The sequence below is a fragment of the Trichosurus vulpecula genome, chromosome 3, assembly GCF_011100635.1.
Source record: "Trichosurus vulpecula isolate mTriVul1 chromosome 3, mTriVul1.pri, whole genome shotgun sequence".
Taxonomy (NCBI): Eukaryota; Metazoa; Chordata; class Mammalia; order Diprotodontia; family Phalangeridae; genus Trichosurus; species Trichosurus vulpecula.
Window position 1 is genome coordinate 238,124,918 of NC_050575.1, and position 25,869 is coordinate 238,150,786.

Below are 25,869 nucleotides of genomic sequence, written 5' to 3' on the forward strand. Positions count from 1 at the left end.
GAGAAAGCTTGAAAGTCCTCTATTTTATTGAAAATCCATATTTTGCCTTGGAGCATGATACTCAGTTTTGCTGGGTAGGTGATTCGAGGTTTTAATCCTAGCTCCATTGACCTCCGGAATATCGCATTCCAAGCCCTTCGATCTCTTAATGTAGAAGCTGCCAGATCCTGGGTTATTCTGATTGGGTTTCCACAATACTCAAGTTGTTTCTTTCTGGCTGCTTGCAGTATTTTCTCCTTGATCTGGGAGCTCTGGAATTTGGCGACAATATTCCTAGGAGATTTCTTTTTTGGATCTATTTGGGGAGGCGATCGATGGATTCTTTCAATTTCTATTTTGCCCCGTGGCTCTAGAATATCAGGGCAGTTCTCCTTCATAATTTCTTGAAAGATGATATCTAGGCTCTTTTTTTGATCATGGCTTTCAGGTAGTCCAATAATTTTTAAATTATCTCTCCTGGATCTATTTTCCAGGTCAGTGGTTTTTCCAAGGAGATATTTCACATTGTCTTCCATTTTTTCATTCTTTTGGTTCTGTTTTATAATATCCTGATTTCTCATAAAGTCACTAGCTTCCACTTGCTCCAATCTAATTTTTAAAGTAGTATTTTCTTCAGTGGTCTTTTGGACCTCCTTTTCCATTTGACTAATTCTGCCTTTCAAGGCATTCTTCTCCTCATTGGCTTTTTGGAGCTCTTTTGCCATTTGAGTTAATCTACTTTTTAAGGTGTTGTTTTCTTCAGTGTATTTTTCAGTATTTTTTTGGGTCTCCTTTAGCAAGTCATTGACTTGTTTTTCATGGTTTTCTCGCATCCTTCTCATTTCTCTTCCCAATTTTTCCCCTACTTCTCTAAATTGCTTTTCCACCTCCTTTTTGAGCTCTTCCATGGCCTGGGACCAGTTCATGTTTTTCTTGGAGGTTTCTGTTGTAGGCTCTTTGACTTTATTAATTTCTTCTGTCTGTATGTTTTGGTCTTCTTTGTCAGCAAAGAAAGAATGCAGAGTCTGAGACTGAATCTCGGTGCGTTTTCGCTGCCTGGCCATAATCCCAGCCAACTAACTTGACCTTTGAGTTTTTCAGTGGGGTATTACTGCTTGTAGACTACAGAGTTCTATGTTCCACTTTTGGGGGGGAGGTGCCAGCTCTGCCACACCAGCACTGCTCCTTCCCCAAGAACCCCCAACCCGAATTGGGCTCAGATCTTTGGCAGGCTGTGCACCCCTGCTCTGATCCGCCACTTAATTCCTCCCACCAGGTGGGCCTGGAGCCGGAAGCAGCAGCAGCAGTAGCTGCCCCACCTCCACTGCCCCCGGGGCTGGAAGCCGAACCAGGAACTCCTTCCACTCCTGCAGCTTTTCCCACTAACCTTCTCCACAGTCTTTGGTGTTTGTGGGTTGAGAAGTCTCGTAACTGCCGCAGCTCACTGAATCAGGGCGCTAGGGCATGCTCTGCCTGGTTGCTGGTCTTGGTGGTCCACGCAGGGCTCTGCTCCACTCCGTTTCCAGCTCCCAGCTCCCAGCTCCGTGCGGGATAGACCTCACCCAGAGACCATCCAGGCTGTCCTGTGCTGGAGCCCTGCTTCCCTCTGCTGTTCTGTGGGTTCTGCCGTTCTAGAATTGGTTCAGAGCCATTTTTTATAGTTTTTTGGAGGGGCTCGGCAGGGAGCTCAGGCTGGTCCCTTCTTTCCAGCCGCCATCTTGGCTCCGCCCCTTGGTTTTGACTTTTTACAACTATTAATTATGTGACCTTGAGGAAGTCACTTAACTTCTCTGCATTTTAGCTTTCCCATCTATAAAAATAATAATGACAAAACAATAGAATAATCAAACAAAAGCCGTCATGTGCATTTAAATCTAGCAAAAGGCTTTATGAGATCAGCAAATATAGTGATGTAAGAGGGAAGGAGTACCAATTAATTTCTCTGGAATTATTTCAATAAATATCAAAGAACACTTAGAGTGATTGGAAAATCTAAGGAGAAACCACATTGGGTTACTTTTATGGCCCAAGATCATGAATTTAATTTTAAGCAATTGCCCACAGCAGGTAATATGGAAGAGGAATAGGCCTCCAATGGTGTCACTCTGACTGAAGAGGAGTTTTGTGGATTCAGGCCCTAGACTCTGAACAAGGGCACGTCTAAATTATTGTCAGTCTGAACCTTCAGCTAGCTGACAGAGGTTGGTGTCAGAAACTTTCCATTAGTGTTCTATTCATAGGAAAGTCTACAATTGTGTTACCTATATATCAAGCAGGGCTGGAGCCTGGAAAGTCAAGGAAGGCAGTAAATAGAATATACTCTCAGAATATTGTTTGCATTCTTATGTGAAATTTGCCCAAGCTTCCCCAACTTCTCTTTGAAGAAACATAGCACTCATTACCTGAAGAAAGTAGCAACATGACCCAAGAAAATAAAATTGAGGACCAAAAAAAAAAAAGCTCGGACTTTCCCTCCAGAAGTGCACAAATGCTAGTCTTAACATAAAGACTTAATCTAGGAAGTGAGGCTGGAAAAATGAACAAGCAAAACAAGAAGAATAAAAAACCCCTCATGGTAAAGACCTATTTTGGTGTCAGACACCCAAGATACAAATTCAGAAGAAGACAATAAGTCCAATGTACCTACAATTAAAACTTCAAAGAAAACACAGCTTATCTGCAAGATCAATTGGAATTCCTAGAAGAAATGAAAAAAGATCTTTAAGCAAGCTAAAATAATGTTATAATTGAAATGATAACACTAGAGAAAATTATTTGAAAAGGAATGATAGCTATGGAGGAAAGACATAAAAGGAATACTAACAGCTTGCACAAGAGTTTCATAACCTTGCCTAAATAATAGACTACTTGAAAATGAGAATTGGCCAAATAGAAGCTAATGTCTCCACGAGACTATCAGAAAGATTCCACCAATCTCCTCATGCTTTAAAATGAAACCTCCATCCAAGGCAAATTGCAGAGCTTCCATGTCAAAGTTAAAAAAAAACCCAGCAAACTATCAGAAAGAAAAATTTTAAGTACTAGGAAGTCACATACAAGATCAAACAAGACATAGCAGTTACCATTTTAAAGGAGCAGAATGTGTGGAATTTGAAGTCCCCAAAGACAAAAGATATAGACTTAACAACCAAAAATAATTTATTCAGAAACAAACAAAAAACCTATTCTTACAGGGGGAATGGGCTTTTAATGTTGTACAGGACTTCTAAAGATGCTTGATGAAAACCCTAGAGCTGAGTAGAACTTTGAGATACAAACACAGGAGTCAAGAGAAACACAAAAAGCTAGTGAGCCATCGTAAGACACTAAACAGGGATTAAGTGTTTATGTTCTAATAGGGATATGTAGTACAAGTGTCCTCTCAGTACTCTAATATTATCATAGAAATAGTCAAATAAGACAGAGGGCCTGGCACTAGTTTTGTTGTGTTTTGATAATATTAATAGTAGCAAGAAAAGGGAGGAGAAAAGGAATACACTAGGGATGAACTGAGATGAAATGTGAGTGAGCATATACTTGGAATAAGAGAACAATTCTATAAAAACAGGCAAAGGATGGGAAATTGATCTCACTTGGATCATTTGGACTTGGATCTCACTTTCATCCAAACTGGCCAAAGTAGAGGATGGTCTAGAAATATATTTAACTCATCATAGAAACAGGAGGGAACAAGGAAGTGGGAGAGTAGAGAGTAATAGAGAAGGTAAATTCACAATGGCAATAGCTATACATAATATGGACTCTAAGCTTTGACAGTGGATTATGAAGAGAGATTTAAAGGAAAGAAAGAAATGGTAAAAACTTGTGCTTGAGGTCTGGGTGAGGGGAAGAGAAGAGGAGCAGGGGAGTGAAAGATGATTTAATAAGCAGAGATGCCAATCACACCCCTCTTTCACTGTCCTTTTTTGAGAGAGGGCAAGAAGAAATGGGTAGAAAATTTTAAAGAGAATATAATTATGGGAAATAAATAATTAGTAATCATAAGTCAATATAAATGGGATAAACTCACATAAAATGAAAGATGATAGCAGTATGGATTAGACAGCAGATATGTTATTTGCAAGAAATGTTTGAACAACAATATGTTGTTTGCAAGAAACACACTTGAAACATAAAGATACAGAAAGCATTAAAATACAGGGCTAGAGCAATGTCTATTATGTTTAAACTGAACTCAAAGAAGCCAGGGTAGCAATCATATTCTTAGACAAGGCTGCAGCAAAAAATGACCTTAATTTGGTTAAAATTAAAAAATGAAATTTTGTTCTGCTGAAGTATCATAGAAAATAATTTACTACAAATATCTGTCTATCTATCTATCTATCTATCTATCTATCTATCTATCTATCTATCTATCTATCTATGTCTGTCTATCTCTCCTACATGGCATGGCATGCAAATGCTTTAAGGAAAAGCTAAATTAAATAGTAAAAACTATTTTTACTTAAGTTGTAGGGGAAAATAGATGGTAAAACTATAATAGTCAATAATTTCAATGTACTCCTTTAAGACCTAGACAATTTTAAAAACAATAACAACAAAGCATCAAAACAAGTATTTTTTCTTTTTTAGATGTCTTTTGTACATCATCATAACTCCCCCCAGTATTTCTCCCCTTCTTTCTCCTAGAGAGTCATCACATATAATAAATACTGTTTTAAAAAATAAAACAAAAAAGGAAGATTAGCATAACTGAACAATATATCAAAGAAGTCAAAATATAGACAATTTATAACAAATTTGGACCCATTTCTACAAAGAGGTCAGACTTGGGTATCTAATTATATCTCTTCTTTCAAGCCATGCTTGTTCCTTGCAATTTTGCAAAATTCATTTTTGATTTTTATGCTTTTGCTTGTTCTTTCCATTTACAATATTGTAGTAATTGTATGTATTGTCTTGGCTCTGCTTATTTCATTCTCTACCAGTATATGTAGCTATTTCTATGCTTATTTTTATTCATCAGATTCATCATTTTTACATTACATAGTACTCCATTATATTCACGAACCAGGATTTGTTTAACCATTCTCCACTTCATGGATATCCAATTTGTTTCCAATTCTTAGGTATAACAAAAAGTACTACTATAAATAATTGGCTTAATCTCTTGTTTGGTTAAAATATTAACATATATTTAATAATAATGATTAATATATGTATATCATATATATCTTTAATGATATATATTCCTTTAGGATATATGGTAGAATATAGTATAAAGTGTTAACCTAAGCCAGACAACTTTCAAGTTTTCCCAGCAATTGTTATCAAGTGGGGAGTTCTTGAGCAAGCAATTTATATTTTCTGGTTTATCGAATACAAGGTTATTGAGTTCCATTGTTTCTGATTCTCCTTTTTCTAGTCTGTTCCACTGCCAAATTACTCTATTTTTTAAACCAATTGCAATTGATTTTGATGACTGCTGATTTGAAATAATAGTTTGACATCTGAAATGTCTGTTTCTCTTTGTTCATCCCTCTTTTCATTATTTCCGTTGATAGTCTGAATCTTTTATTTTCCAAATGTTAGTTTACCAACTTCTGTAAAATATCCCTTTGGTAATTTCATTGGTATAGCATTAAAAGTAGACATTAACTTTTATTTTTGATATTTTCATTTTTATTATATTCACACCAATTCCTGTTTAAAACCCTGGGAAATGTAATAACAGTCATGCCTTTCCTTAATATGGTAAGTAATATCTAGCTAAAACCAAAAACTAGCAATATATGTATTTCAGATAAAGGAGGCCTTTCTGCTTAGATTAGAGGTTAAGTAAGGATGTTTGTTATCTCCAGTAGTGTAGGATATAGTGTTAGGAATACTATAGAAACAACAAAATTCAAGAAAATAAGCGTAAACAAAGAGGAAACAAAATTATTGGTTTTATATGTGTAGTCATGATAAAGAATATTACCTGCCTCTTGACAGAATGGAGATGGTTTCACTAATGTAAATGAGATAAACATTTTTGAACATGGTCAGTTTTGGGGTTTCTTGTGCTTGATTCCATGTATTTGTCACTTTTCTCTCCTGCCAGTTACACAGTGGGTATGGAGTAGAAAAGAGAGAAAATAAATGGTTGCTAATTGAAAATAAACATAAAAATAAATGGAAGGATGTATGATGTCTATCCATGATCAGGTCATCACCACCAGATGTTACAGCAGGCTCATCTTAAGTAACCTGGACTTAGCGATCAGTAAAGATTATTCAAGGAAGTGGAAGTAGAAACTGTGATAGTCATGATCATAAGTTGCAATAACTAGTACTTCCCAAATACCTAATAAGACATAACTTAGTATCAAGAATTATATATCAGAAGCTTTTCTCTCATTCATAAACTAAACAATCCACATACTACAAATGAAGCTTCAGAATATCCCCTAGAATTTAATAAATAAATTATACTGGAAAGTGTAACATCTGCCCACAATCACCCAGACAGAACATTGATCTATAAAAATTTAAAGACAACATTTTAAATAGGTGTTGCCCTTCTAACTATCATAACCTTCATGCTACATGGAATGAAAATCTTTCAAAATACAAAGACCTAATGGAATATGTCAAAACCATTTGAAGATAGAACATATTATATCTTTTGTCCTATTTTCTACTAGAATTATCCCAGGGATGCTTTCAGTGCACCTACGAGATTATGGTTACATTGTAACATGTTCATTCAATTAGAAAAAATAGCTAGCTTTTTCACATTCACAATAATCTGCAGAAAATTAAATAGAATAATAGAAGGGTAGGGACTTATATCTGGATCTTTTCTGGACTCCATAAAATGGCAATAATTTAAATACATGAATAATAATAATAATCAATAATAATAATAAAATATCATTTTCATGATTTTACCCTTTAACATTTTGAAACATTTTCTATTCTATCAGTGTGGTCAGAACAAAGGACAGAGTCACAGCTGGTCATCATTGAATTGATTTAAACAACTTTTGGATATTCTTAGTGTCTCTGTCACATGGAACATGCTGTACAGAATGAGAGTCAAAGGTATAAAAGCAATGCTAGGCCTGAACCTAACAAAGGAGAAGCTGAAGAGCAAGAGAAAAACAAGCGTCTAAGGGAACCAGAGAAGGGAAAGTCAACATGATGGTAATGGGGAAGCCAGATTAAACTGTAAGATTGAAGAAAACTTGGAAAGCTAGAAGTAGAATAGCAAATCAATACACCATTAGACAGAAAAGTTATTGTGAGTTCTAGTATGACCAATTCACAAACCTAGCATCTTGTCAGATTTTGGCTGTTTTTATCCAAAAGTCAAGAAAAAAGAAACAAAGGAAGGAAGGAAAAAAGGAAGGATAAAAGGGTCATTGATGTGATTGTTAAATGTGTAGGTGGAAACAGCAGGAAGTCCATAGATGATAGCTCAAATCTTAACTCTACCACTTAGTACCTATGTGATGTGGGACAAGTCACTTAATTACTTTGAGTCTCAACTCCCTCATCTGTAAAATGATAGGGCTGTATTTGATGTCTTCTAAGGTCACTTTTTGCTATATGTTTATGGTCCTATACAAGTACAATGTGAGGAACAAAGTGCATACCACATGGCATAATGGTTACAGTGATGGATTTGAAGTCAGTAAGTCCTGAGTTCAAATCCTGTCCCTGATGACTCTTATAAGTATGAATTCCCTCTAATAGTATCATTCTAAGCAGGAAGCTTGTTTATGAATCACTCATCCTAACTTCATGTGTGTTTCTTTTTCCTGATACCATGCCAAAGATTATGTTTGAATTAAATCTTCAATCTGGCTTTCTGTGGACATAATGAGGTTATTTCTCCTCACCCTTGTCTCAGCTGCTTCTCAACCCTCTCCTATTTTTTTCCTCATCAAAGTAAACTACATAATAATATCTTGAACATTTAAATAACATGTGGTTTCTTCCCAAGTGGAAATTATATTCCAAGAGGAGAATGTGGTACAAATACTGCTGGATATTACACACAAAAAATTGATGAGAAGTATTAATAAAAGTACAATGTAAAATTATGGGGGGATGAAACAGGATAAGATATTAATAAAAGCTAGTAAAAAAATCACAGCAATAAGACACCACAGCCTGCATAGAAACTGCTTGATATACAAGAAATAAGAAATCAATTCGATTTGTTTCAAGTATTTATTAAATGTCTACCATTTACATGGCACTATGCTAGATGTAGTTAATGACCCTGAATTCAAGAAACTTATTCTGTAATAGGTGGGGGGCATGATCGATAATGAAAAATACATGCTACCTCCTGGCAAAAAGGGGATACCAAACATGCATTTTTAAACACAGAAAATGTGTGTGTATATGTGTTTTCCTTGACTGTGTGTATTTGTTATAAGGGATGGCTTTTCCTGAGAGAGGTAGTGAGAGAGGGAGTGATAGTTACGAAAAAGAACCTTAATAAAGAACTTTAAAAAAATACAGAGAAGGCAAAAGGATAAAAGGGAAGGTGTAGAATGGGATGCAGAGTAAATTTTTTTACTACCTTGGTAAATATAATGTGTATATACATATTACACTTAACATGTATGTATGTATATGAAATATATATGTTATATATATAAGCATATGCATATTGGTGTTAAAGAAATATTTGTGTATTTGTGCATAAATATTTTTAAAGAGAAGTTAAAAATTCTTATATAGGCCTCCTCCATTTCCCTTCCCATGTGTTGAAATGTTGAGATTGTTGAATTTATACTAAAAATAAAATTAAAAAATAAAATATAGAAAATATCATAGTAATACATATTTTTCTTAATGTTTCTTGATGGGTAGAGAGAGATCGAAGTTCCAATAGAATTGAAAAATAAATAGAAAACTTATCAACTGAAATTTTAAAAGTTAAAAATAAAACCACTAAAATGAGAAAAATAGAAATAGCCACAAACCACAATGACACTATGATAGATGCAAAAGTTAGATCAAAGGATTATGGAGGCTCATCAATGCCTTAGTCTAAGGGTCATGAATTATTTGACCCCAGCAAATTTCATCTACTTAGTTACAGAGGAATTGAAATCTACATCCTTGAAGGGACTGATCACACTGATAAAACAGGTGATTCTCCAATTATTGAAGGAAGAATTTATATGTGTATACACACAAACACACACATAGAGGGACCACTATGACATTTTAAAAATGCCGATACTATGGCTTTTAACCATGCATATGATTTTCTCTCTATAAATTAAATTCTAACATTTTGGGACACAAAATTGAGTTTTTAGTGTGCTGATGACCAAATCCTGTTAAATTAGTTGATTAGGAATAATTATGGAATTAAAAAATACACAAATAAAAAATTCTTAATGGAATGCAGAATATTTGACTCAGTTTTATTGCATAAAACAACCTCTATATAAACAAATTATGGATAGCAATTTTTTCAATATAATACAAAACAAAATTAAACCCTGAATGAGTTTTTTTTGGCTGCCATATTCAATGTAATACTATTTTTACAATGTAAATTCCTCCGGCAGCTTAGAACATTTAGAGAGCAGAACCAAACTGCATCAGCACAGGTTCAGGAACGAATGATGATGAGCAAATTTGGCCAACAAAGCTTTAAGGGTCACGGTGGATTACTCAAGGAACACTTCTTAGCAATGTAATGCTTTTGTAAGAAGAACCAGCACTTTTTTGACATGCATAAAAAGCCATAGATCACGTAGGAAACATGGGGATAATCTCCCTTATTCTTGGCATTGGGCAGACTGACTATGGAGATAGTACTAAGCACAATTTCAGTATCCCCAACATAAAGTGACCAAGAGAAGTTGGAGAAGGTTAATAAAATCATGATGGAGATTATTAAAGGACTAGAAAATAAGATAAATAAATTGAGGCATGCATTTTCAAACTATAGCTGTAGAAGCATTCTAAAATCACAGGATTTAGATCTGGAAGGGATTTGGAGATCAAATAATCCCAAACCTCACTTTTGAAAGGTGGGCACGAATTTGTGGAGAGAGTGCTGAACTTGAAATCAAGATTACTGTGTTTCAAATCCTACCTCAGACAGAATTATTAGCTATGAGACCCTAGGAAAGTCATTCAACTCTTTCTGTTTCCTCAGATGTAAAGTGGAAAAAATAATACAAGCTGCCTCATAGGGTCATTGTGAGGATCAAATGAAATAACCTATATAAAGTACTACACAAAAAGAAGCTGTCATATTTGCATTCATATTTGTCCATATAAAGAAAATGAAGCCCAGAGAAGGGACATGACATTCTGAAATCATATCAACAAATGTGATTGGTGATGAAAGGTGATGGAGAGTAGAAGTGATGCCACAGGCCCATAGAAGGAGAAATAGTCTCTTGATTTTCCAAAATGGGAAAATTCTTTGACAATCTAGAAAAAGAATCGATGATTAAAGATCTCTAGCATGCTTTAATCAAAGATAGTTTATTCCAGACTAACATTGTTCCCTTTCTGAACAAGATTACTAAGCTGCCAGTCAATCTGACAATTAAAAAATATTGATTGCTTATTATGTTACAGGCACTTTGTTGGGTATGTGAAGAAAAACAATACCAAAATGTCCCTCAAGAAGCTTGCATTCTATTAGAGGACATGAGAATTTTTTATGTAAGTAAAAAGATAGAATACAGAATAGTGCAGAATATACATGTGGCAACCTCATATAGGAAGATTTTATAGCTACTAGGGGGACTAGGAGAGGCGTCCTGCAGAATATAGGATTTGAGTTGCATCTTAACTGAATCCAGGAATGCTAAAAAGCAGATGTCAGTAGGGAGAACATTTCAGCAATGGAGAACAACCAGTGCAAAGGCAGAGAGATGAGGTATGATGTGTTGTGTGTGAGGAACAGGTAGAATGACAGTGTAGGTGTATTATAGAATGCATGCAGAGGAGTAAAGTGAAAGACTTGAAGTGTGGAATAAGATGAAATGGTGAAGAGATGTAAATGCCCAAAAAAGGACTTTTTTATCCTGAAGGCAATTGTAGTAATTACATGATCTTATCTACACTTAGGAAAATCAGTCTGACAAATAAGTAGGGAAAGATTAGAGCAAAGTGAGACTTGAGACAGGGAGACCAGTTATGGGGCTACTGCAATAATACAGGTGAGTGGTGTTGAGGGTCTGAACTAGGATGGTGTCTGTTTCAAAGGAGAAAAGAGGACATATATGAGAGATGCTGGTAAGGTAGAAATACTCTTTTAGCAAAGGATTGAATGTGTGGGGTGAATAAGGGTAAGGAGTTGAGGATGACAATAAGATTTTGAATGATAGGGAAGTGTAAGGGAGAAAACCAATGAAACCATTGAATATTTTAAGAGGATTGAAGTTCAATTAAAGACCTAGAGTACATGCAGATAAATAAGCAGGAAAGATATCAAGATTATAAGGAATTATGAGTAATAAAACATCTAAAATATTGCAACTATCTCTAAATAAGACAAAGGAAATTAAATCAACACTCAATGAAAAACAGAACCCAAACAAACCCAAAACAAAAAACAAAAACAAAACATATTCCCAAAATAAAATGGAGTCACAGAAGTATGTTCCAGAATAATTAAAAAAAAGAAATGATAATCTTGAAAGAAGTTAGATAACAAATAGCAGAATCTGTGGCCCTCAAAACAGGAATAATTAATATAAAAAAACCCAAATCCATGGTTGCAGTGTCTCTAAAGAAAGAAAACAGAGAACAGCAGATTTAGAATACAGACACAGCAAAGGACAATCTGGAAGAAGAGAAGCAATAAGAATAAAAGAATATGTGATTTCAATATAAGCAAAACACATTGCTATAGAAACCAGGCTATACAGAGATAATTTAAGTGTCATAAACCTTTCAGAAACTATGACAGGTCAAAAAGCTTAAAAACCATAATACAAGATATAATACAAGAAAATTGTTCAGAATTTCTGAATGCAGAAAATAAAGCACCAATTAAAATGACATAGTTCATCTCCATGGGCAGGATTGGGAGTTGGAAGATAAAGCAACCCATGCTTCAAACTCTAAGAATTGTAGCATCTAATTTTAATAATTCCAGTTAAAAAAACAACACATTCTCTAAGTGACCAGGAGAAAGACTTTCATAGATAAAAGAAAAGAAATTAGAATTATACAAGACTATTTTACATTCTCCACAAACTATAGAAAGAAATGGAATACCATATACCAAAAAAGTAAAGGAGCTCAAGATGCATCCCCAAAGTGACATACTCAACAAGCCTGAACCTAATCATCAGTGAAAAAATGTGAATGGCCAATAAGCATTCCTCCAAAATAAGAAAAAGACATGATCAAATTATTTGATTTATGAATACCTGGAACAACAAAAACACAAGACATGTTAACAAATACAACAGATATGGAAAACAGGTAATTAAAAAAAGTTATAACATTTCAAGAGACCACTATAAGGGGGGAAATGAAAACCTTGAAAAAGAGTGACACCTATGATGTAACGATCTCATTTTTCCCCTAAAAGTACACAAAGTAATAAAGATTAAAGTGAGATTTAAAGAAAGAGAAGTAATAGTCAAGGAACAGGCCTGAAAAAAACATGAATTAAAACCTCACAACTCTACCTCTACCCTGCATTGGTGAATCAATGTATTTTGTGAGACTAAACTGCAGAATGAGAGGGCATGGCTAGCTGGTACACTGAATAGAGCACTAGCCAAGAGTGAGAAAGGCCTTAGTTTAAATCCAGCCTCAGATGCTTGCTAGTGATATGACCCTGGGCAAGTCACTTAACCTCTGTTTGTCTCAATTTCCTCAACTGTAAAAAATGGGGATAATACTAATAGCCATTTCCAAAGGTCATCATGAGGATCAAATGAGATCATATTTGTAAAGTGCTTAGCATGGTTATTCTTGTCCTTCAGTATTTTGAACTCTTCATGACCCCATGTGGGGTTTTCTTGGCAAAGATACTGGAGTGGTTTGCCACTTCCTTCTCCAGCTCATTTTACATGTGAGGAAACTGAGGCAAATAGAATTAAGTGACTTGTCCATGGTCACAAAACCAGTGACTGTCTGAGGCCAGATCTGTCTTCCTCACTCCAGGAATGATGCTGTATCCACTGAGCCGACTAGCTGCCTCTGACACAACATACATACTATATAAATGTTGGCTATTTTAATTACTGCTGCTGCTGCTCCAGCACCATCACCATCACCCCTACTCCCTCTCCCCCCCCACCATTACTACTACAAAATTCAAGAGTAGAAGTAGAAGAGGTAGAAGATAGAGTGTGATGTACTCTGATCAAGTCTGTGGTAAACAACAAAGGGAGAATAAGTTGTAGTTTCTCAGACGGGACTACAACAGTATGTGTGGCTTGATAAAAGGAGAGATTTAAACAGGGGGAAGGAAAGAGGAAGACCTAGATTCAGGGATGGGAAAAGGTCTTGCTGAAGAATGTTTCTGTGGGGAAATACATTCTATAATGAGTTGTATGGACCCAATAGAAGATATAATTTGCTAGCATTTTTTTCTTGCACAGGGAAAGCTCTTCCTCCGAGTATTGTTGTCAATCCAGGGACAATACCTTGCCGTCAGTAGAAAGGAAATTAAACTTCATTGAGGCAGCTAGCATCAAGAAAGGATGGTGGTAGATTGAACCAGAGAGCATATTGCATGGCAAATGGGGGAAAATCATCATGGGGAATACAAGGAGTGGAACTGGACTTCCAAGATTGGGGCACAGGGAGAGTTCTACCTTTAGACAATAATTCTATCTTCATTACTGTCTCAGAGATTGATACTTCTAAGAATAAGGCACCACAGAAAAAAGGAGTCAGAGTCAAACTTTAAAGGCAAAATGATAGAAACTATTTGGAAGAGAAAACTCAAACTTGATGCTTTAGAAACTTTAACTCCATGAGGAACAAAAAATATCAAAAAAGGAATAAAGAAGCATATAATCCATAAACAAAATAGTAAAAGTTTAGGATAGATAGAAAGAGAAGAGAATTCATGAAGAGAACAAGTTACAAAATCTGCTAGAATAATGCACATAAAAAGAAATAAAAACTGACACATGAGAGAAAGTAAAGGTAGGATTAGAGAGGGATTTTGAAATAACCATTTAACTGAGTGGGTGAAAAATGAGTGAAAAAGAGAGTAAGAATCATAAAACTAAATATATGAAAAACAAAATCAATATGTTAACTAGATTTCAAGTCTAAGGAAGATAGCCTGTCCAAATAGGGTGCCCTTAAAGTACATTAGGCAAAATTAATTTTAGAAAAAATAGTGAAATATATACATATGTTTATGCATGTTTATGCATATTTCCAAATAGCAAGCAATAATTTACTCCATCTCCTACTAAACTCCCAATTGAAAAATTAAAATATAACAACAGTAGCCTTATAACACACATTTACAATAAGGCAAAATAAATCACCACATTGGCCATGTCCAAAGTTTATATCTCACTTGGAATGTTAAATTCCCCTCTCTGGTCAGGAGGAAGTCTTCTAGAGTCATAGTTTATCATATATTTTGCCAGAGTTTTAATGTTTTTCAAAACTATTTTTCTTTATGATCTTGTTATATGACAAAGTACTGGCTTAAATGAGGATAGGAAACAAACAAAAATCCTGGTGATCTAAATGGAAGAAAATATTACCTAATTCTCAAAACTTTAAATCTGAATGAATCAAACTGCTACAATGTTAGTGATACATTAGATGAGAAAATGAAGCCCCACAAGTTTTTGCTTACACACCTAAAATGAGCAACATAGATTAAAGGAGAAGCTAAAATTAGAAAACAAACCTAAAATGAGAAGCTAGTTAATATTTATTATGTATCAGGTAAATTCAAAATAACAGAAGTTGCAATTGTGCTCTCAGAAATGACAGAAATAAAAATTTCCAATATAAATGAAGATAAACAAAATTATTACATTGTGCTGAAAGGAATTATAGACAGCAAACTGATGTTAATATTGGATTTATATGTTCCAGAGAGACTTCTGGGTCACATAAGTAACAAAAGGCTTTCCTATCTCCCCTCAAACCTTTCCACATAAGTACTTATACTCCCAAGATAAAACAACTTTGGCAGTCACCATGTTCTAGGGAACCCAAAATTGAAAATGATGTAAAAAACAAAAACACACATCATGGAATGATGCATACTTTGAGCTCACTCAGCAAACCTCCTGTCCTCCATACTAAGGGAAGTAAACATGCATTAGCTGACCCTAGGACCCAGTATATGAACTTGCAACAAAACCCAACCACACACTCCAATCCCCCAACCTTCTTTCCAGTGCTTTGAAGATCCCATTTCCAGGCTGTGAAGGTTTACTTTGGCCACTTGCTCCAGAGACAGAAGTTTTCTTTGACTATGATAACCAGTCAGTATCATAGCAGGCAAGGAAGTGGACTATGCTGCAAACAATCTCTGAAGGAGAACAGAAAGCAATGGAGAGGACACATGGCTACACTTAGAATTTAACTCAATATCCAATTCTGTCCCATTTCATCTCCCAGAGTCTCAGAGATATAAACTATAGAAATCAACCTAGTAGGACTAGTGCTGCAACAACGTGAACTGCCAGTATCAGGCCAAACAACATGGGAACAGAAGGAATGAGAGGGGACACCAGGACAGGACACTGCATTTGGGGGGAATGGGAGAAGGGTGTTTGAAGCATGAACTGAACCAGAGGGAAAGAGCTCAGCATCCGACTAGGCAAGTTTTTTCACCTGAAAAGTCACCTAGGCTGTTGAGTCATGAATTGCCCTGGTGGAAAGAGACTTGGATGTGTTGATATCCAGACTTCTAGGAAAATACCATCAGAGGGAAGGGAGTCAGACAGTGAATAATTCAAGACTTCAATACCCCTCTCTCAGTTTTGGATAAATCCAACAGAAATACAAATGAAAGAGAAAATATGAAATTGAACAAATTACTAGGGAAAATCTAGTTAAAAGATATATAGCAACTTCAAAGTGGAACAGCAAAAGAATATACATATTTCTTAGAACCACATGGAACTTATACAAAAGTTGACTTTATATTAGTGTAGAAAGATTTTGCAAACAAATACACAAGGGCAAAAATGGTTAATAAATACTTTATAGGTCATAACACAATAAAAATAATCATTGCCTTAGGGCCCACAAACAAAAAACACAGATCCAAGTTGGAATTTAACAATCAAATACTAAATAATAAATGAGTCAAAGAACAAATTATAGAAACAGTAATTATTTAGAAGATAATGATAATGGTGAAACAACATGCTGTAACTTTTTTGGTTAGCTAAAGCAGTCCTTAGGGAAAAAATAAAGATTAAGAAATAAAAGAGAGGAGTGCAGCTAGGTGGTGCAGTGAGTAGAGCACTGGCCCTGGAGTCAGGAGGACCTGAATTCAAATGTGGCCTCAGACACTTGACACACTTACTAGATGTGTGACCTTGGGCAAGTCACTTAACCCCAATTGCCCTGCCAAAAAACAAAAACCAAAAACAAAACAAAACAAAATAAAAAAGAGAATATTAATGAATTGAATATATTTTTTTTAAATTAGAAAGCCAACAAATAAACAAATTTGGAATAAGCACAAAAGAAGAAAGTTGTAAAATAATACAGCCTTTTAATTTGTAGTTTTAATTTGTAGTTATGTAGTTAATTTAATTTGTAGTTATGCAAATCAAGTTACTAAAATTTCCATACCCTTTGAACCAGAGTTTGTTTTACAGCTTCAAGGAATCCACCTATAAAGAAAAAGTCCCCATACACAGCAGAATGTTAAAAATAGCACTTTTGGGGACAAGAAAGAATTGGGAAAAGAAGTACATGCCCATCAATTGGAGAATGGCTAAAAAAATTGCAGTTCATTGATGTAATGGAATATTATTATGTTGAATGAAATAATGTATGTGATGAATTCAGAGAGGCTTGAAAACATCTACTTTAATGTTGTGGAATGAAGTAAGCAGAGCCAAGAAAACAATATACACAATGGCTACAATATTTAATGGAAAGGAGAAGTACACACCAAAAAATCAAAAGTGAATGTGACAAAATTATAAAGCTTAAACAACACTCAAATGAAGAAATATGATTAAATACCCCTGTTTTACCCTTTTTGTGGAGGTGGGAGGTCCATATGTTACACAATGAACACACTTTCAAAATTTTTTATTGTAGGGATTAGTTCTACTGATTTTTTTCTCTTTAAAAATTACTTTTTGTTACATAGGTTGACTCTCTAAAAGAGTGTGAGATACTTGGAATAACTATATTAATGTATAAAATACAAGACATCAATAGAAATTTATGAAAAAATTAAAAGTAAAAATTTGTATGCTATAAATTGCATAGTTATCTAAATTTATTTTAAAAAGTAACTGAATTACAAGAAGACATAGTAACAAAATAAATGTAGAAGACTTTAATGTTCCTCTCCTAACTTTGGACGAAACTAATACAATTATCAACAAAAAAGAAAGCATAGATCAGAACAAATTGCTGCAGACATTGGAGCTAAAAGACTTATGGTGTATACCAAAAGGAAGTACTAAAGAATGTACATGTATCTCCATAGCATATAGAAATTTACAAAAATTTGCCATGTATTAGAATATAGGAATAGTGTAATTAAGTGTAAAAGGATAGAAAGATTAAACCCATTCTTTATAGACCATTACACAATAAAAATATTAATCAGGGAGCTCAAACAAAATATACAGACCTAAATGAAAACTTAATAATTAAATCCTAATTAAGGGGTAGATCAAAGAATAAATTAGATAAATAATTAATAATTATGTGAAATACAATGATAATGATGAAACAACACATGTAATTTCTGGAATGCAGCCAATGAAGTCTTTATAATAAAAATTATATCCCTAAAACATACATAAATAAAAGGAGAGGATTAATTAAATTAATATGCATTTTCAGATTAAAATAAATAGATGAACAAACCCCAAATAAACACAAAATCAGAAATATTGAAAATTAGAAAGTAGATAAATGATATACCCTAGACAATAAAAATGATAAAACTCAAAGTTACTTCCTCATAAGACTAGCAAAATTAATTAACTTATAGCCAATTTAATTAAAAAAAGAGGGAAGGCAGAAAATAAAATCAACAATGTAACAAATGAACAGGGTAAAAACAATAAAACTAGAATAAATAAAATTATCAGCCCCAAATATGTACAGTTTTTTAATATACAAAAAAAAAATGCAAAGAAAAAAAGGATCACGTTCAAAATACAAAATACATTCACAAAATGTTGCTTAAATGAATAGTGAAAAATTTAAACAGCTAAAGCAATATTCAGTGCTCATGGCTGAATCATGCCAATGTAGTAAAAATTCCAAATAGTACCAAAATTAATTCATATCTTCAGTGCTATACCAAATACTAAAGAGATCATTTATAGAACCTCATAAATTAATAACAAAACATCCTGACTACTAAAAGAAATAATGAAAAATGTTGCAATGAAGAGGGAATAGAATGTCTGGAAATCAAATTTTTTATAAAGTAGCAATCAGACACACACACAAATTGGTATTGGTAATATATTGAGAAGTACATCGTGGAGCAGACTACACAGAGGAGGCTAAAATACAATAAAATAAAATAAAATTCAACAACCCAGTATCTGGTAAATCTGAAACCTGAAAACATAAATTACTTAGGAAGGAACTTTCTATTTGCTAAGAACTGTTTTGAAACCTGAAAAAACACTTTGGAAGAAATTAGGCTTAGACCAGTATATAGACTTCACAATCATTAAATTGGTAAAGATGACTCAAAATGGGAACAGTCAGTGTTGGAGGGATTGTGGAAAGATAGGCACATTAATAAATTTTAGACAGTGCTATGAATTAACAACCATTCTGGGAAAAAAAAATGTAATGATTCAAATAAAGTGACTGATGTGTCAGTACTCTTTGACTTAAAGATTCCATTGCTCCGCATATGCTTCAAGGTGCTTACTGAAAAAAAAAAAAAAAAAAAAAGAAAAGAAAAACAAAGAAAAGCTCCAAGCAAGCCAAAGCATTTATAATAGCAATTTTTCATAGTAACAAAGAACTGCAAAGTAGATACTCATCAGTTGGGGAATGACTAAAAAAATATACAAATGTCTGCTAGAATCAACTCAAACCACTTAGGAAAACCTATTGTTAAATATTCAGTGTTAGTATTTACACATCAGAAATCTGTAAATGCTACAAGTCAGGGCTTGATTAATTGTTTTGCTGAGTGTATGGCCTGAAGAAAGTAATGAAGAAAATGTTAATAACGCAGATTAAATGCAAAAATGAATGTATGTACATTCCTTTCCTGCCACCGGGAGCCAGTTGTTAAACATTTACTACTCACCCCTGGATATATGAATGTAATGAAATATTACTGTGCTGTAAGAAATTGTGAATATTATAAATAAAGGGAAGCATGAAAAAAAAACCAAAAATGTGAAGTAGAAAACAATATGCATAATGACCATAATGATGTAAATGGAAAGAATAACAACCACGAAATAATACAAAAAGATTACAAAGAACAAGCGTGGCTTCAAAGAAGAGATATGAGCTATAACATCCTAAAACTTCTTTTTTATTTATTAAACATTTTATTTTTAATTACATGTAAAAATTTTAACATTCATTTTAAAAAAAAATTGAGTTTGAAATTCTCTTCCCTTATTGAGAAGGCAAGCAATCTGATAGAGGTTATACATGTGCAGTCATGCAAAATATATTTCCATATTTGTCACGTGAAAGAAAGTACAGAAAAAAAAAACAAACAAGGAAAAAAAATAACGTTTAAAAAAGTATGCTTCAATCTTCATTCAGATTCCATCAGTTCTTTTTCTGGAGGTGGATAGCATTTTTATTATGAGTCTGTCAGAATTATCTTAGATTGTTGTAATGCTGAGAATAGCCAAGTTATTCACAGTTGATCATCATACAGTCTTGCTGCTAATTATGCACAGTGTTCTCTTGGTTCTGCTCACTTCACTTTGCATCAGTTTATGTAAGTCTTTCTATGTTTTTCTGAAACCATCTTGCTCGTTATTTCTTATAGCACAATAGTATTCCACCACAGTCACATGCCACAATTTGTTTAGTCATTCCCTAACTGATGAGCATTCCCTCAATTTCAAATTCTTTGCCACCACAAAAAGAACAGCTATAAATATTTTTGTATGTATGGGTCCTTTTCCTTTGTCTTTATCTCTTCAGGTTCAGACCTAGTAGTGCTATTGCTAGGTAAAAGGGTATACAAATTTTTTTTTAACCTTTTAGGCATAGTTTCAAATTGCTCTCCAGAATGGTTGGATTGGTTTACAACTTCACCAATAGTACATTAGTGTCCCAATTTTCCTTATCCCCTCCAACATTAGTCTTTTTTCTTTTCTGCCATATTAGCCAATCTTATAGGTGTGAGGTGGTACCTAAAAGTTATTTTAATTTGTATTTCTCCAATCAATAATGATTTAGAGTATTTTATATGACTATAGATAGCTTTAATTTATTCATCTGAAAACTGTCTTTTCATAACTTTTGACAATTTATCAATTGGAGAATGACTTGCATGCTTATAAATTTGACTCAGTTCTCTATATATTTAAGAATTTATCTCTACATATTTAAGAATTTATCAGAGAAACTTGCTATAAAAAATCCCCACAAACTTTTCTGCTTTTCTTCGAATCTTGTCAAATTGGTTTTATTTGTGCAAAACTTTTTAATATAATGTAATGAAAATTATCCATTTTATTTCCCACAATCCCAACTCCTTTTTAAGAAGGGTGAGAGTATTCACAGATAAGGATCATTGTATGTGTTGTCAGAGTTTCTTTTTAGGATGCATTAATCAGTTTTACTGATTTTTTTCCTCTTTTTTTCTTTTAAAATATTTATTTTAAAATTTGACTCTGGGATTGGGAAGTGGGAGGATATAAGGGGAAGTTTAGGAAGTATAGAAATTTGAGGTTCAAGATAATTTTATTTTTAAAATTGAATTTATCTTATGTAGCTACACTTTTTTGGAGTGATGTTTCATTTTCAGCTATGGTTGTTTTTTTTAGTTTCTGCGTTTGATTCTTTGTATAAGGTTGTTGCTTTATTTTTAAAAATTAATAATCACCACTGCACATGGAAACTGTTGTGGGGATTACCAAACTGATCTCTATGTATCTATTTCCCTTAATAAGCTAATTTCAGTAAACTTTCCCAGTCATCTTATTTTGTTGCCTTTTAAAAACTCACTCCAATTAATCTGTCTACCAATTTCAGGTACTTCAAGTGCCTTAAACTATGCACATTATTACAAAAGTGGTCTCATAAGAATCCTGTAGAGACATTAACACCCTCTTGACATATGGCTCTCTGCTCACAATCCAAATATTACTTTGTTTTTCTCCATATTTTCCATGGACCTTCAGCAGTTTGCCTCTAAGACACTAGTTTTCAAATAGCCTTTGGTTTGGTTTATATCACACACTTTAAAAATAAATGTAGTCTCCTTGTAGAATTTGCCTTGATATGTCTAATGGTTACAATTATTTTGCAAGAGGTATAAAGTTTTTTTTTTCTTGTATTTTCAAGATGTCTTAGCAGAACATAGACATTACAAAAATGTTAGGAGGGTATAAAATAGGTTGGAATCAAAGAATAAATGGTCTTTCTGTGCTGCTATATTTACTTAAAGAAGCTAAACTTCACACATAGCTAGGGCAAATGAGTAATTACAAATGCCTAGCAGAATAAGCATTGAGGGGTAGGCAGGGCAGACGTCAGGTCAATTCAAGTGTAGCACTAACAAAGACACACTCTCTGTTGCCAACCCCCACCCCACCCCCAATCCCTATGCTTAATCCCATACCTTTTACCAGGAAGCCAAGACTCTGAACAAATTCAGAAAGAAGGCAGTCTACAGGTTTCAAGGAGGAATCACAGAATATACAGAATCTAGGATATATGGACACTAACCTAACAATTTCATTGGTCTTCAGGGTATAATCTATTTTTGTCTTCATGACTGAGTGTTTAAGTATGAATATAGACTATTCTTTCCATTACTGAAAAAGGTGGAAGAATAACAGGTTCTGAGAATTTGGAAGAGAAATTAGAGACCATGTACTCCAATTCTCTCCTTTTAAAGATGGGCAAACTGAGGCCCAGAGAGGGAAGGGGACTTGCCTAAAGTCATACAGATAGTAAGGGATAAACATGGAATTTGAAAAATGGGTATTTGATACAAAATTCTCTATTCTGTGTACTGTACCAGGGGATCTTAAACTTCTTTTTTAAAAAAAAATACTTTGAAAACTATATTTCAGTATAATTTATTTCCTTCATAAAACTGTGTATTTTTAACTCTATATTATTTTGAAAATGGGTTCACAGGCTTTGTCAGTCTGCCAAAGAGGTCCATCACGTGTACACATACACACAAGGTTAAGAAAACAGTACACAGTAATTTGCTTGAGCACTGCTTTGCTATAATTCAGTGTATTAGGAAGGATAATGAATTCCAAGCCAACACGGAAAAAGTAATAAAAGAAACCTACACATAAAGAGACAATTCTTCATGTGCCTACTGGAAGGATGAAGTTGGAATATTCAGTTCAAGATCTGACACCAAAGCTCATAGCTTACCAGTTTGATTTGTTGTGCTCCACCCATAGCCTTTTTTCTCTTTGTTAGTATGATGAAAAAAAAATTTCTCTCTCATCTATAGCTGAGGAACACATTGTAATTGGCAGAGAGTTGGCCTCTGAGTCAGGAAGACCTAGTTTCAAATCTTGCCTCTGACACATATCAGTAGCGTGAACCTAGGAAAGGCATTTAATTTCTTAGTGCCCCAGGCAACTCTAAAACTTTATACCTCTTAGAAGCTGCTGATCTGCATTATTTTTTATTTTTATTTTTTAATCAACAAGGACAAATGTGTTTTTGCCATGCTGACAGTCCCTGGCATTACACTGACATCATTTCAAGTCAAGCTAAGGGTTTGCAAACCTCACTTTGAAAAAAAATGGATTTTTCTAACTTCATTTAAGAGTCAGATCTCTTGGTAACATGATGTTATAATGGAAAATCAGTATAGTTTAGTAGAATCAAAGTTTGTAAGCCCTGGATTCAAATTCCCACTCTACCATTTACTAGTTGTATGAAACTTGACTCTAGCATAGTGATGTCATTTTGGTCCTCTTCTAGAATGAAAGACAACAACCAACCAATATGACTGTGGGTATGTTCCTTCATTTCTCCAAGTCTCCATTTTTCATTTGTTTTTTTTTTTAAATTTATTTAATATTTTTGGTTTTCAGCATTGATTTCCACAAGAGTTTGAATTACAAATTTTTTTTCCCCATTTCTACACCCCCACATGCCAAGATGGTATATATTCTGATTACCCCATTCTCCAGTCAGCCCTGCCTTCTGTCACCCCACTCCCCCCCCATCCCCTTTTCCCTTCCTTTCTTGTAGGGTAAGATAGATTTCTATGCCCCATTGCCTGGAAATCTTATTTCCAAGTTGCATGCAAAAACTTTTTTTTGAACATCTGCATTTAAAACTTTGAGTTCCAAATTCTCCGCCCTCTTCCCTCCCCACCCACCCTCCCTAAGAAGGCAAACAATTCAACATAAGCCACATGTGTATCAATATGCAAAACCCTTCCACAATACTCATGTTGTGAAAGACTAACAATATTTTGTTCCTTCCTATCCTATCCCCCTTCATTCAACTTCCTCCCTTGATGCTGTCCCTTTTCGAAAGTGTTTGTTTTGATTACCTCCTCCCCCTATCTGCCCTCCATTCTATCATCCCCCTTTTTTATCTCCTTCTTCCTTCTTTCCTATGGGGTAAGATACCCAATTGAGTGTGTATGTTATTCCCTCCTCAGGTTAAATCAGGATGAGAGCAAGATTCACTCATTCCCCCTCACCTGCCCCCTCTTCCCTTCCAACAAACTGCTTTTTCTTGTCACTTTTATGTGAGATAATTTACCCCATTCTATCTCTCCCTTTCTCCCTCTCTCAATATATTCCTCTCTCATCGTTTAATTCAGTTTAATTTTTTAGATATCATCCCTTCATATTCAACTCACCATGTGCCCTCTGTCTCTCTCTCTCTCTCTCTCTCTCTATATATATATATATATATATATATATATATGCATATATATAAATATATACATATATATATATATGTATGTATGTATGTATGTATGTATGTATGTATGTATGTATATTCCCTTCAGCTACCCTAATACTGAGGTCTCATGAATTATACACATCATCTTTCCATGTAGGAATGTAAACAAAACAGCTCCACTTTAGTAAGTCCTTTATGATTTCTTTTTCCTGTTTACCTTTTCATGCTTCTCTTGATTCTTGTATTTGAAAGTCAAGTTTTATATTCGGCTCTGGTCTTTTCACTGAGAAAGCTTGAAAATCCTCCATTTTATTGAAAATCTATATATTGCCTTGGAACATGATACTCTGTTTTGCTGGGTAGGTGATTTTTGGTTTTAATCCTAGCTTCATTGACCTCTGGAATGTCATATTCCAAGCCCTTCAATCCCTTAATGTAGGAGCTTCTTGATCTTGTATTATTCTGATTGTGTTTCCACAATACTGAAAATGTTTCTTTCTGGCTGCTTGCAGTATTTTCTCCTTGACCTGGGAACTCTGGAATTTTGCAGCAATGTTCCTAGGAGTCTTCTTTTTGGGATCTTTTTTCAGGAGGCGATTGGTGGATTCTTTCAATTTCTATTTTACCCTCTGACTCTAGAGTATCAGCGTCATTTTCCTTGATGATTTCTTGAAAGATGATATCTAGGCTCTTTTTTGATCATGGCTTTCAGGTAGTCCAATAATTTTTAAATGATCTCTCCTGGATCTGTTTTCCAGGTCAGTGGTTTTTCCAGTGAGATATTTCACATTGTCTTCCATTTTTTCTTTCCTTTGGTTCTGTTTTATAATATCTTGATTTCTCATAAATCCACTAGCTTCCACTTGCTCCAATCTATTTTTTAAGGTAGTATTTTCTTCAGTGGTCTTTTGGACCTCCTTTTCCACTTGGTTAATTCTGACTTTCAAGGCATTCTTCTCCTCATTGGCTTTTTGGAGCTCTTTTGCCATTTGACTTAGTCTATTTTTTAAGGTGTTATTTTCTTCAGTATTTTTTGGGAATCCTTTAGCAAGTCATTGACTTGTTTTTCATGGTTTTCTCACATGACTCTCATTTCTTTTCCCAATTTCTCCTCTACTTCTCTAACTTTCTTTTCCAAATCCTTTTTGAGCCCTTCCATGGCCTGAGAGCAGTTCATATTTTTCTTGGAGGCTTTTGATGTAGGCTCTTTGGCTTTGTTGACTTTTTCTGGCTGTATGTTGTGGTATTCTTTGTCACCAAAGAAAGATTCCAAAGTCTGAGTCTGAATCTGAGTCTGTTTTCACTGCCTGTTCATGTTCCCAGTCAACTACTTGACTCTTGAGCTTTTTGTCAGGGTATGACTGCTTGTAGAGTAGAGAGTACTTTGTCCCAAGCTTGAGGGTCTGTGCTGTTGTTTTCAGAGCTATTCCTACACAGCAAGCACTGCCACACCTGCGCTCCTCCTCCCCCAAGAACCACCAACCTGGATCACAACTCAGATCTTAAGCAGGCTGTGCACTCCTGCTCTAATCCGCTACTTAATTCCTTCCACCAGGTGGGCCTGGGGCCCAAAGCAACTGCAAGTGTAGCTCTATAAGCAGCCTCAGAGCTGCACCACCTCTGCCACCCCTGGGGCTGTGGCTGACCTTGAAATCCTTTCACTCCAACCCCACAGTT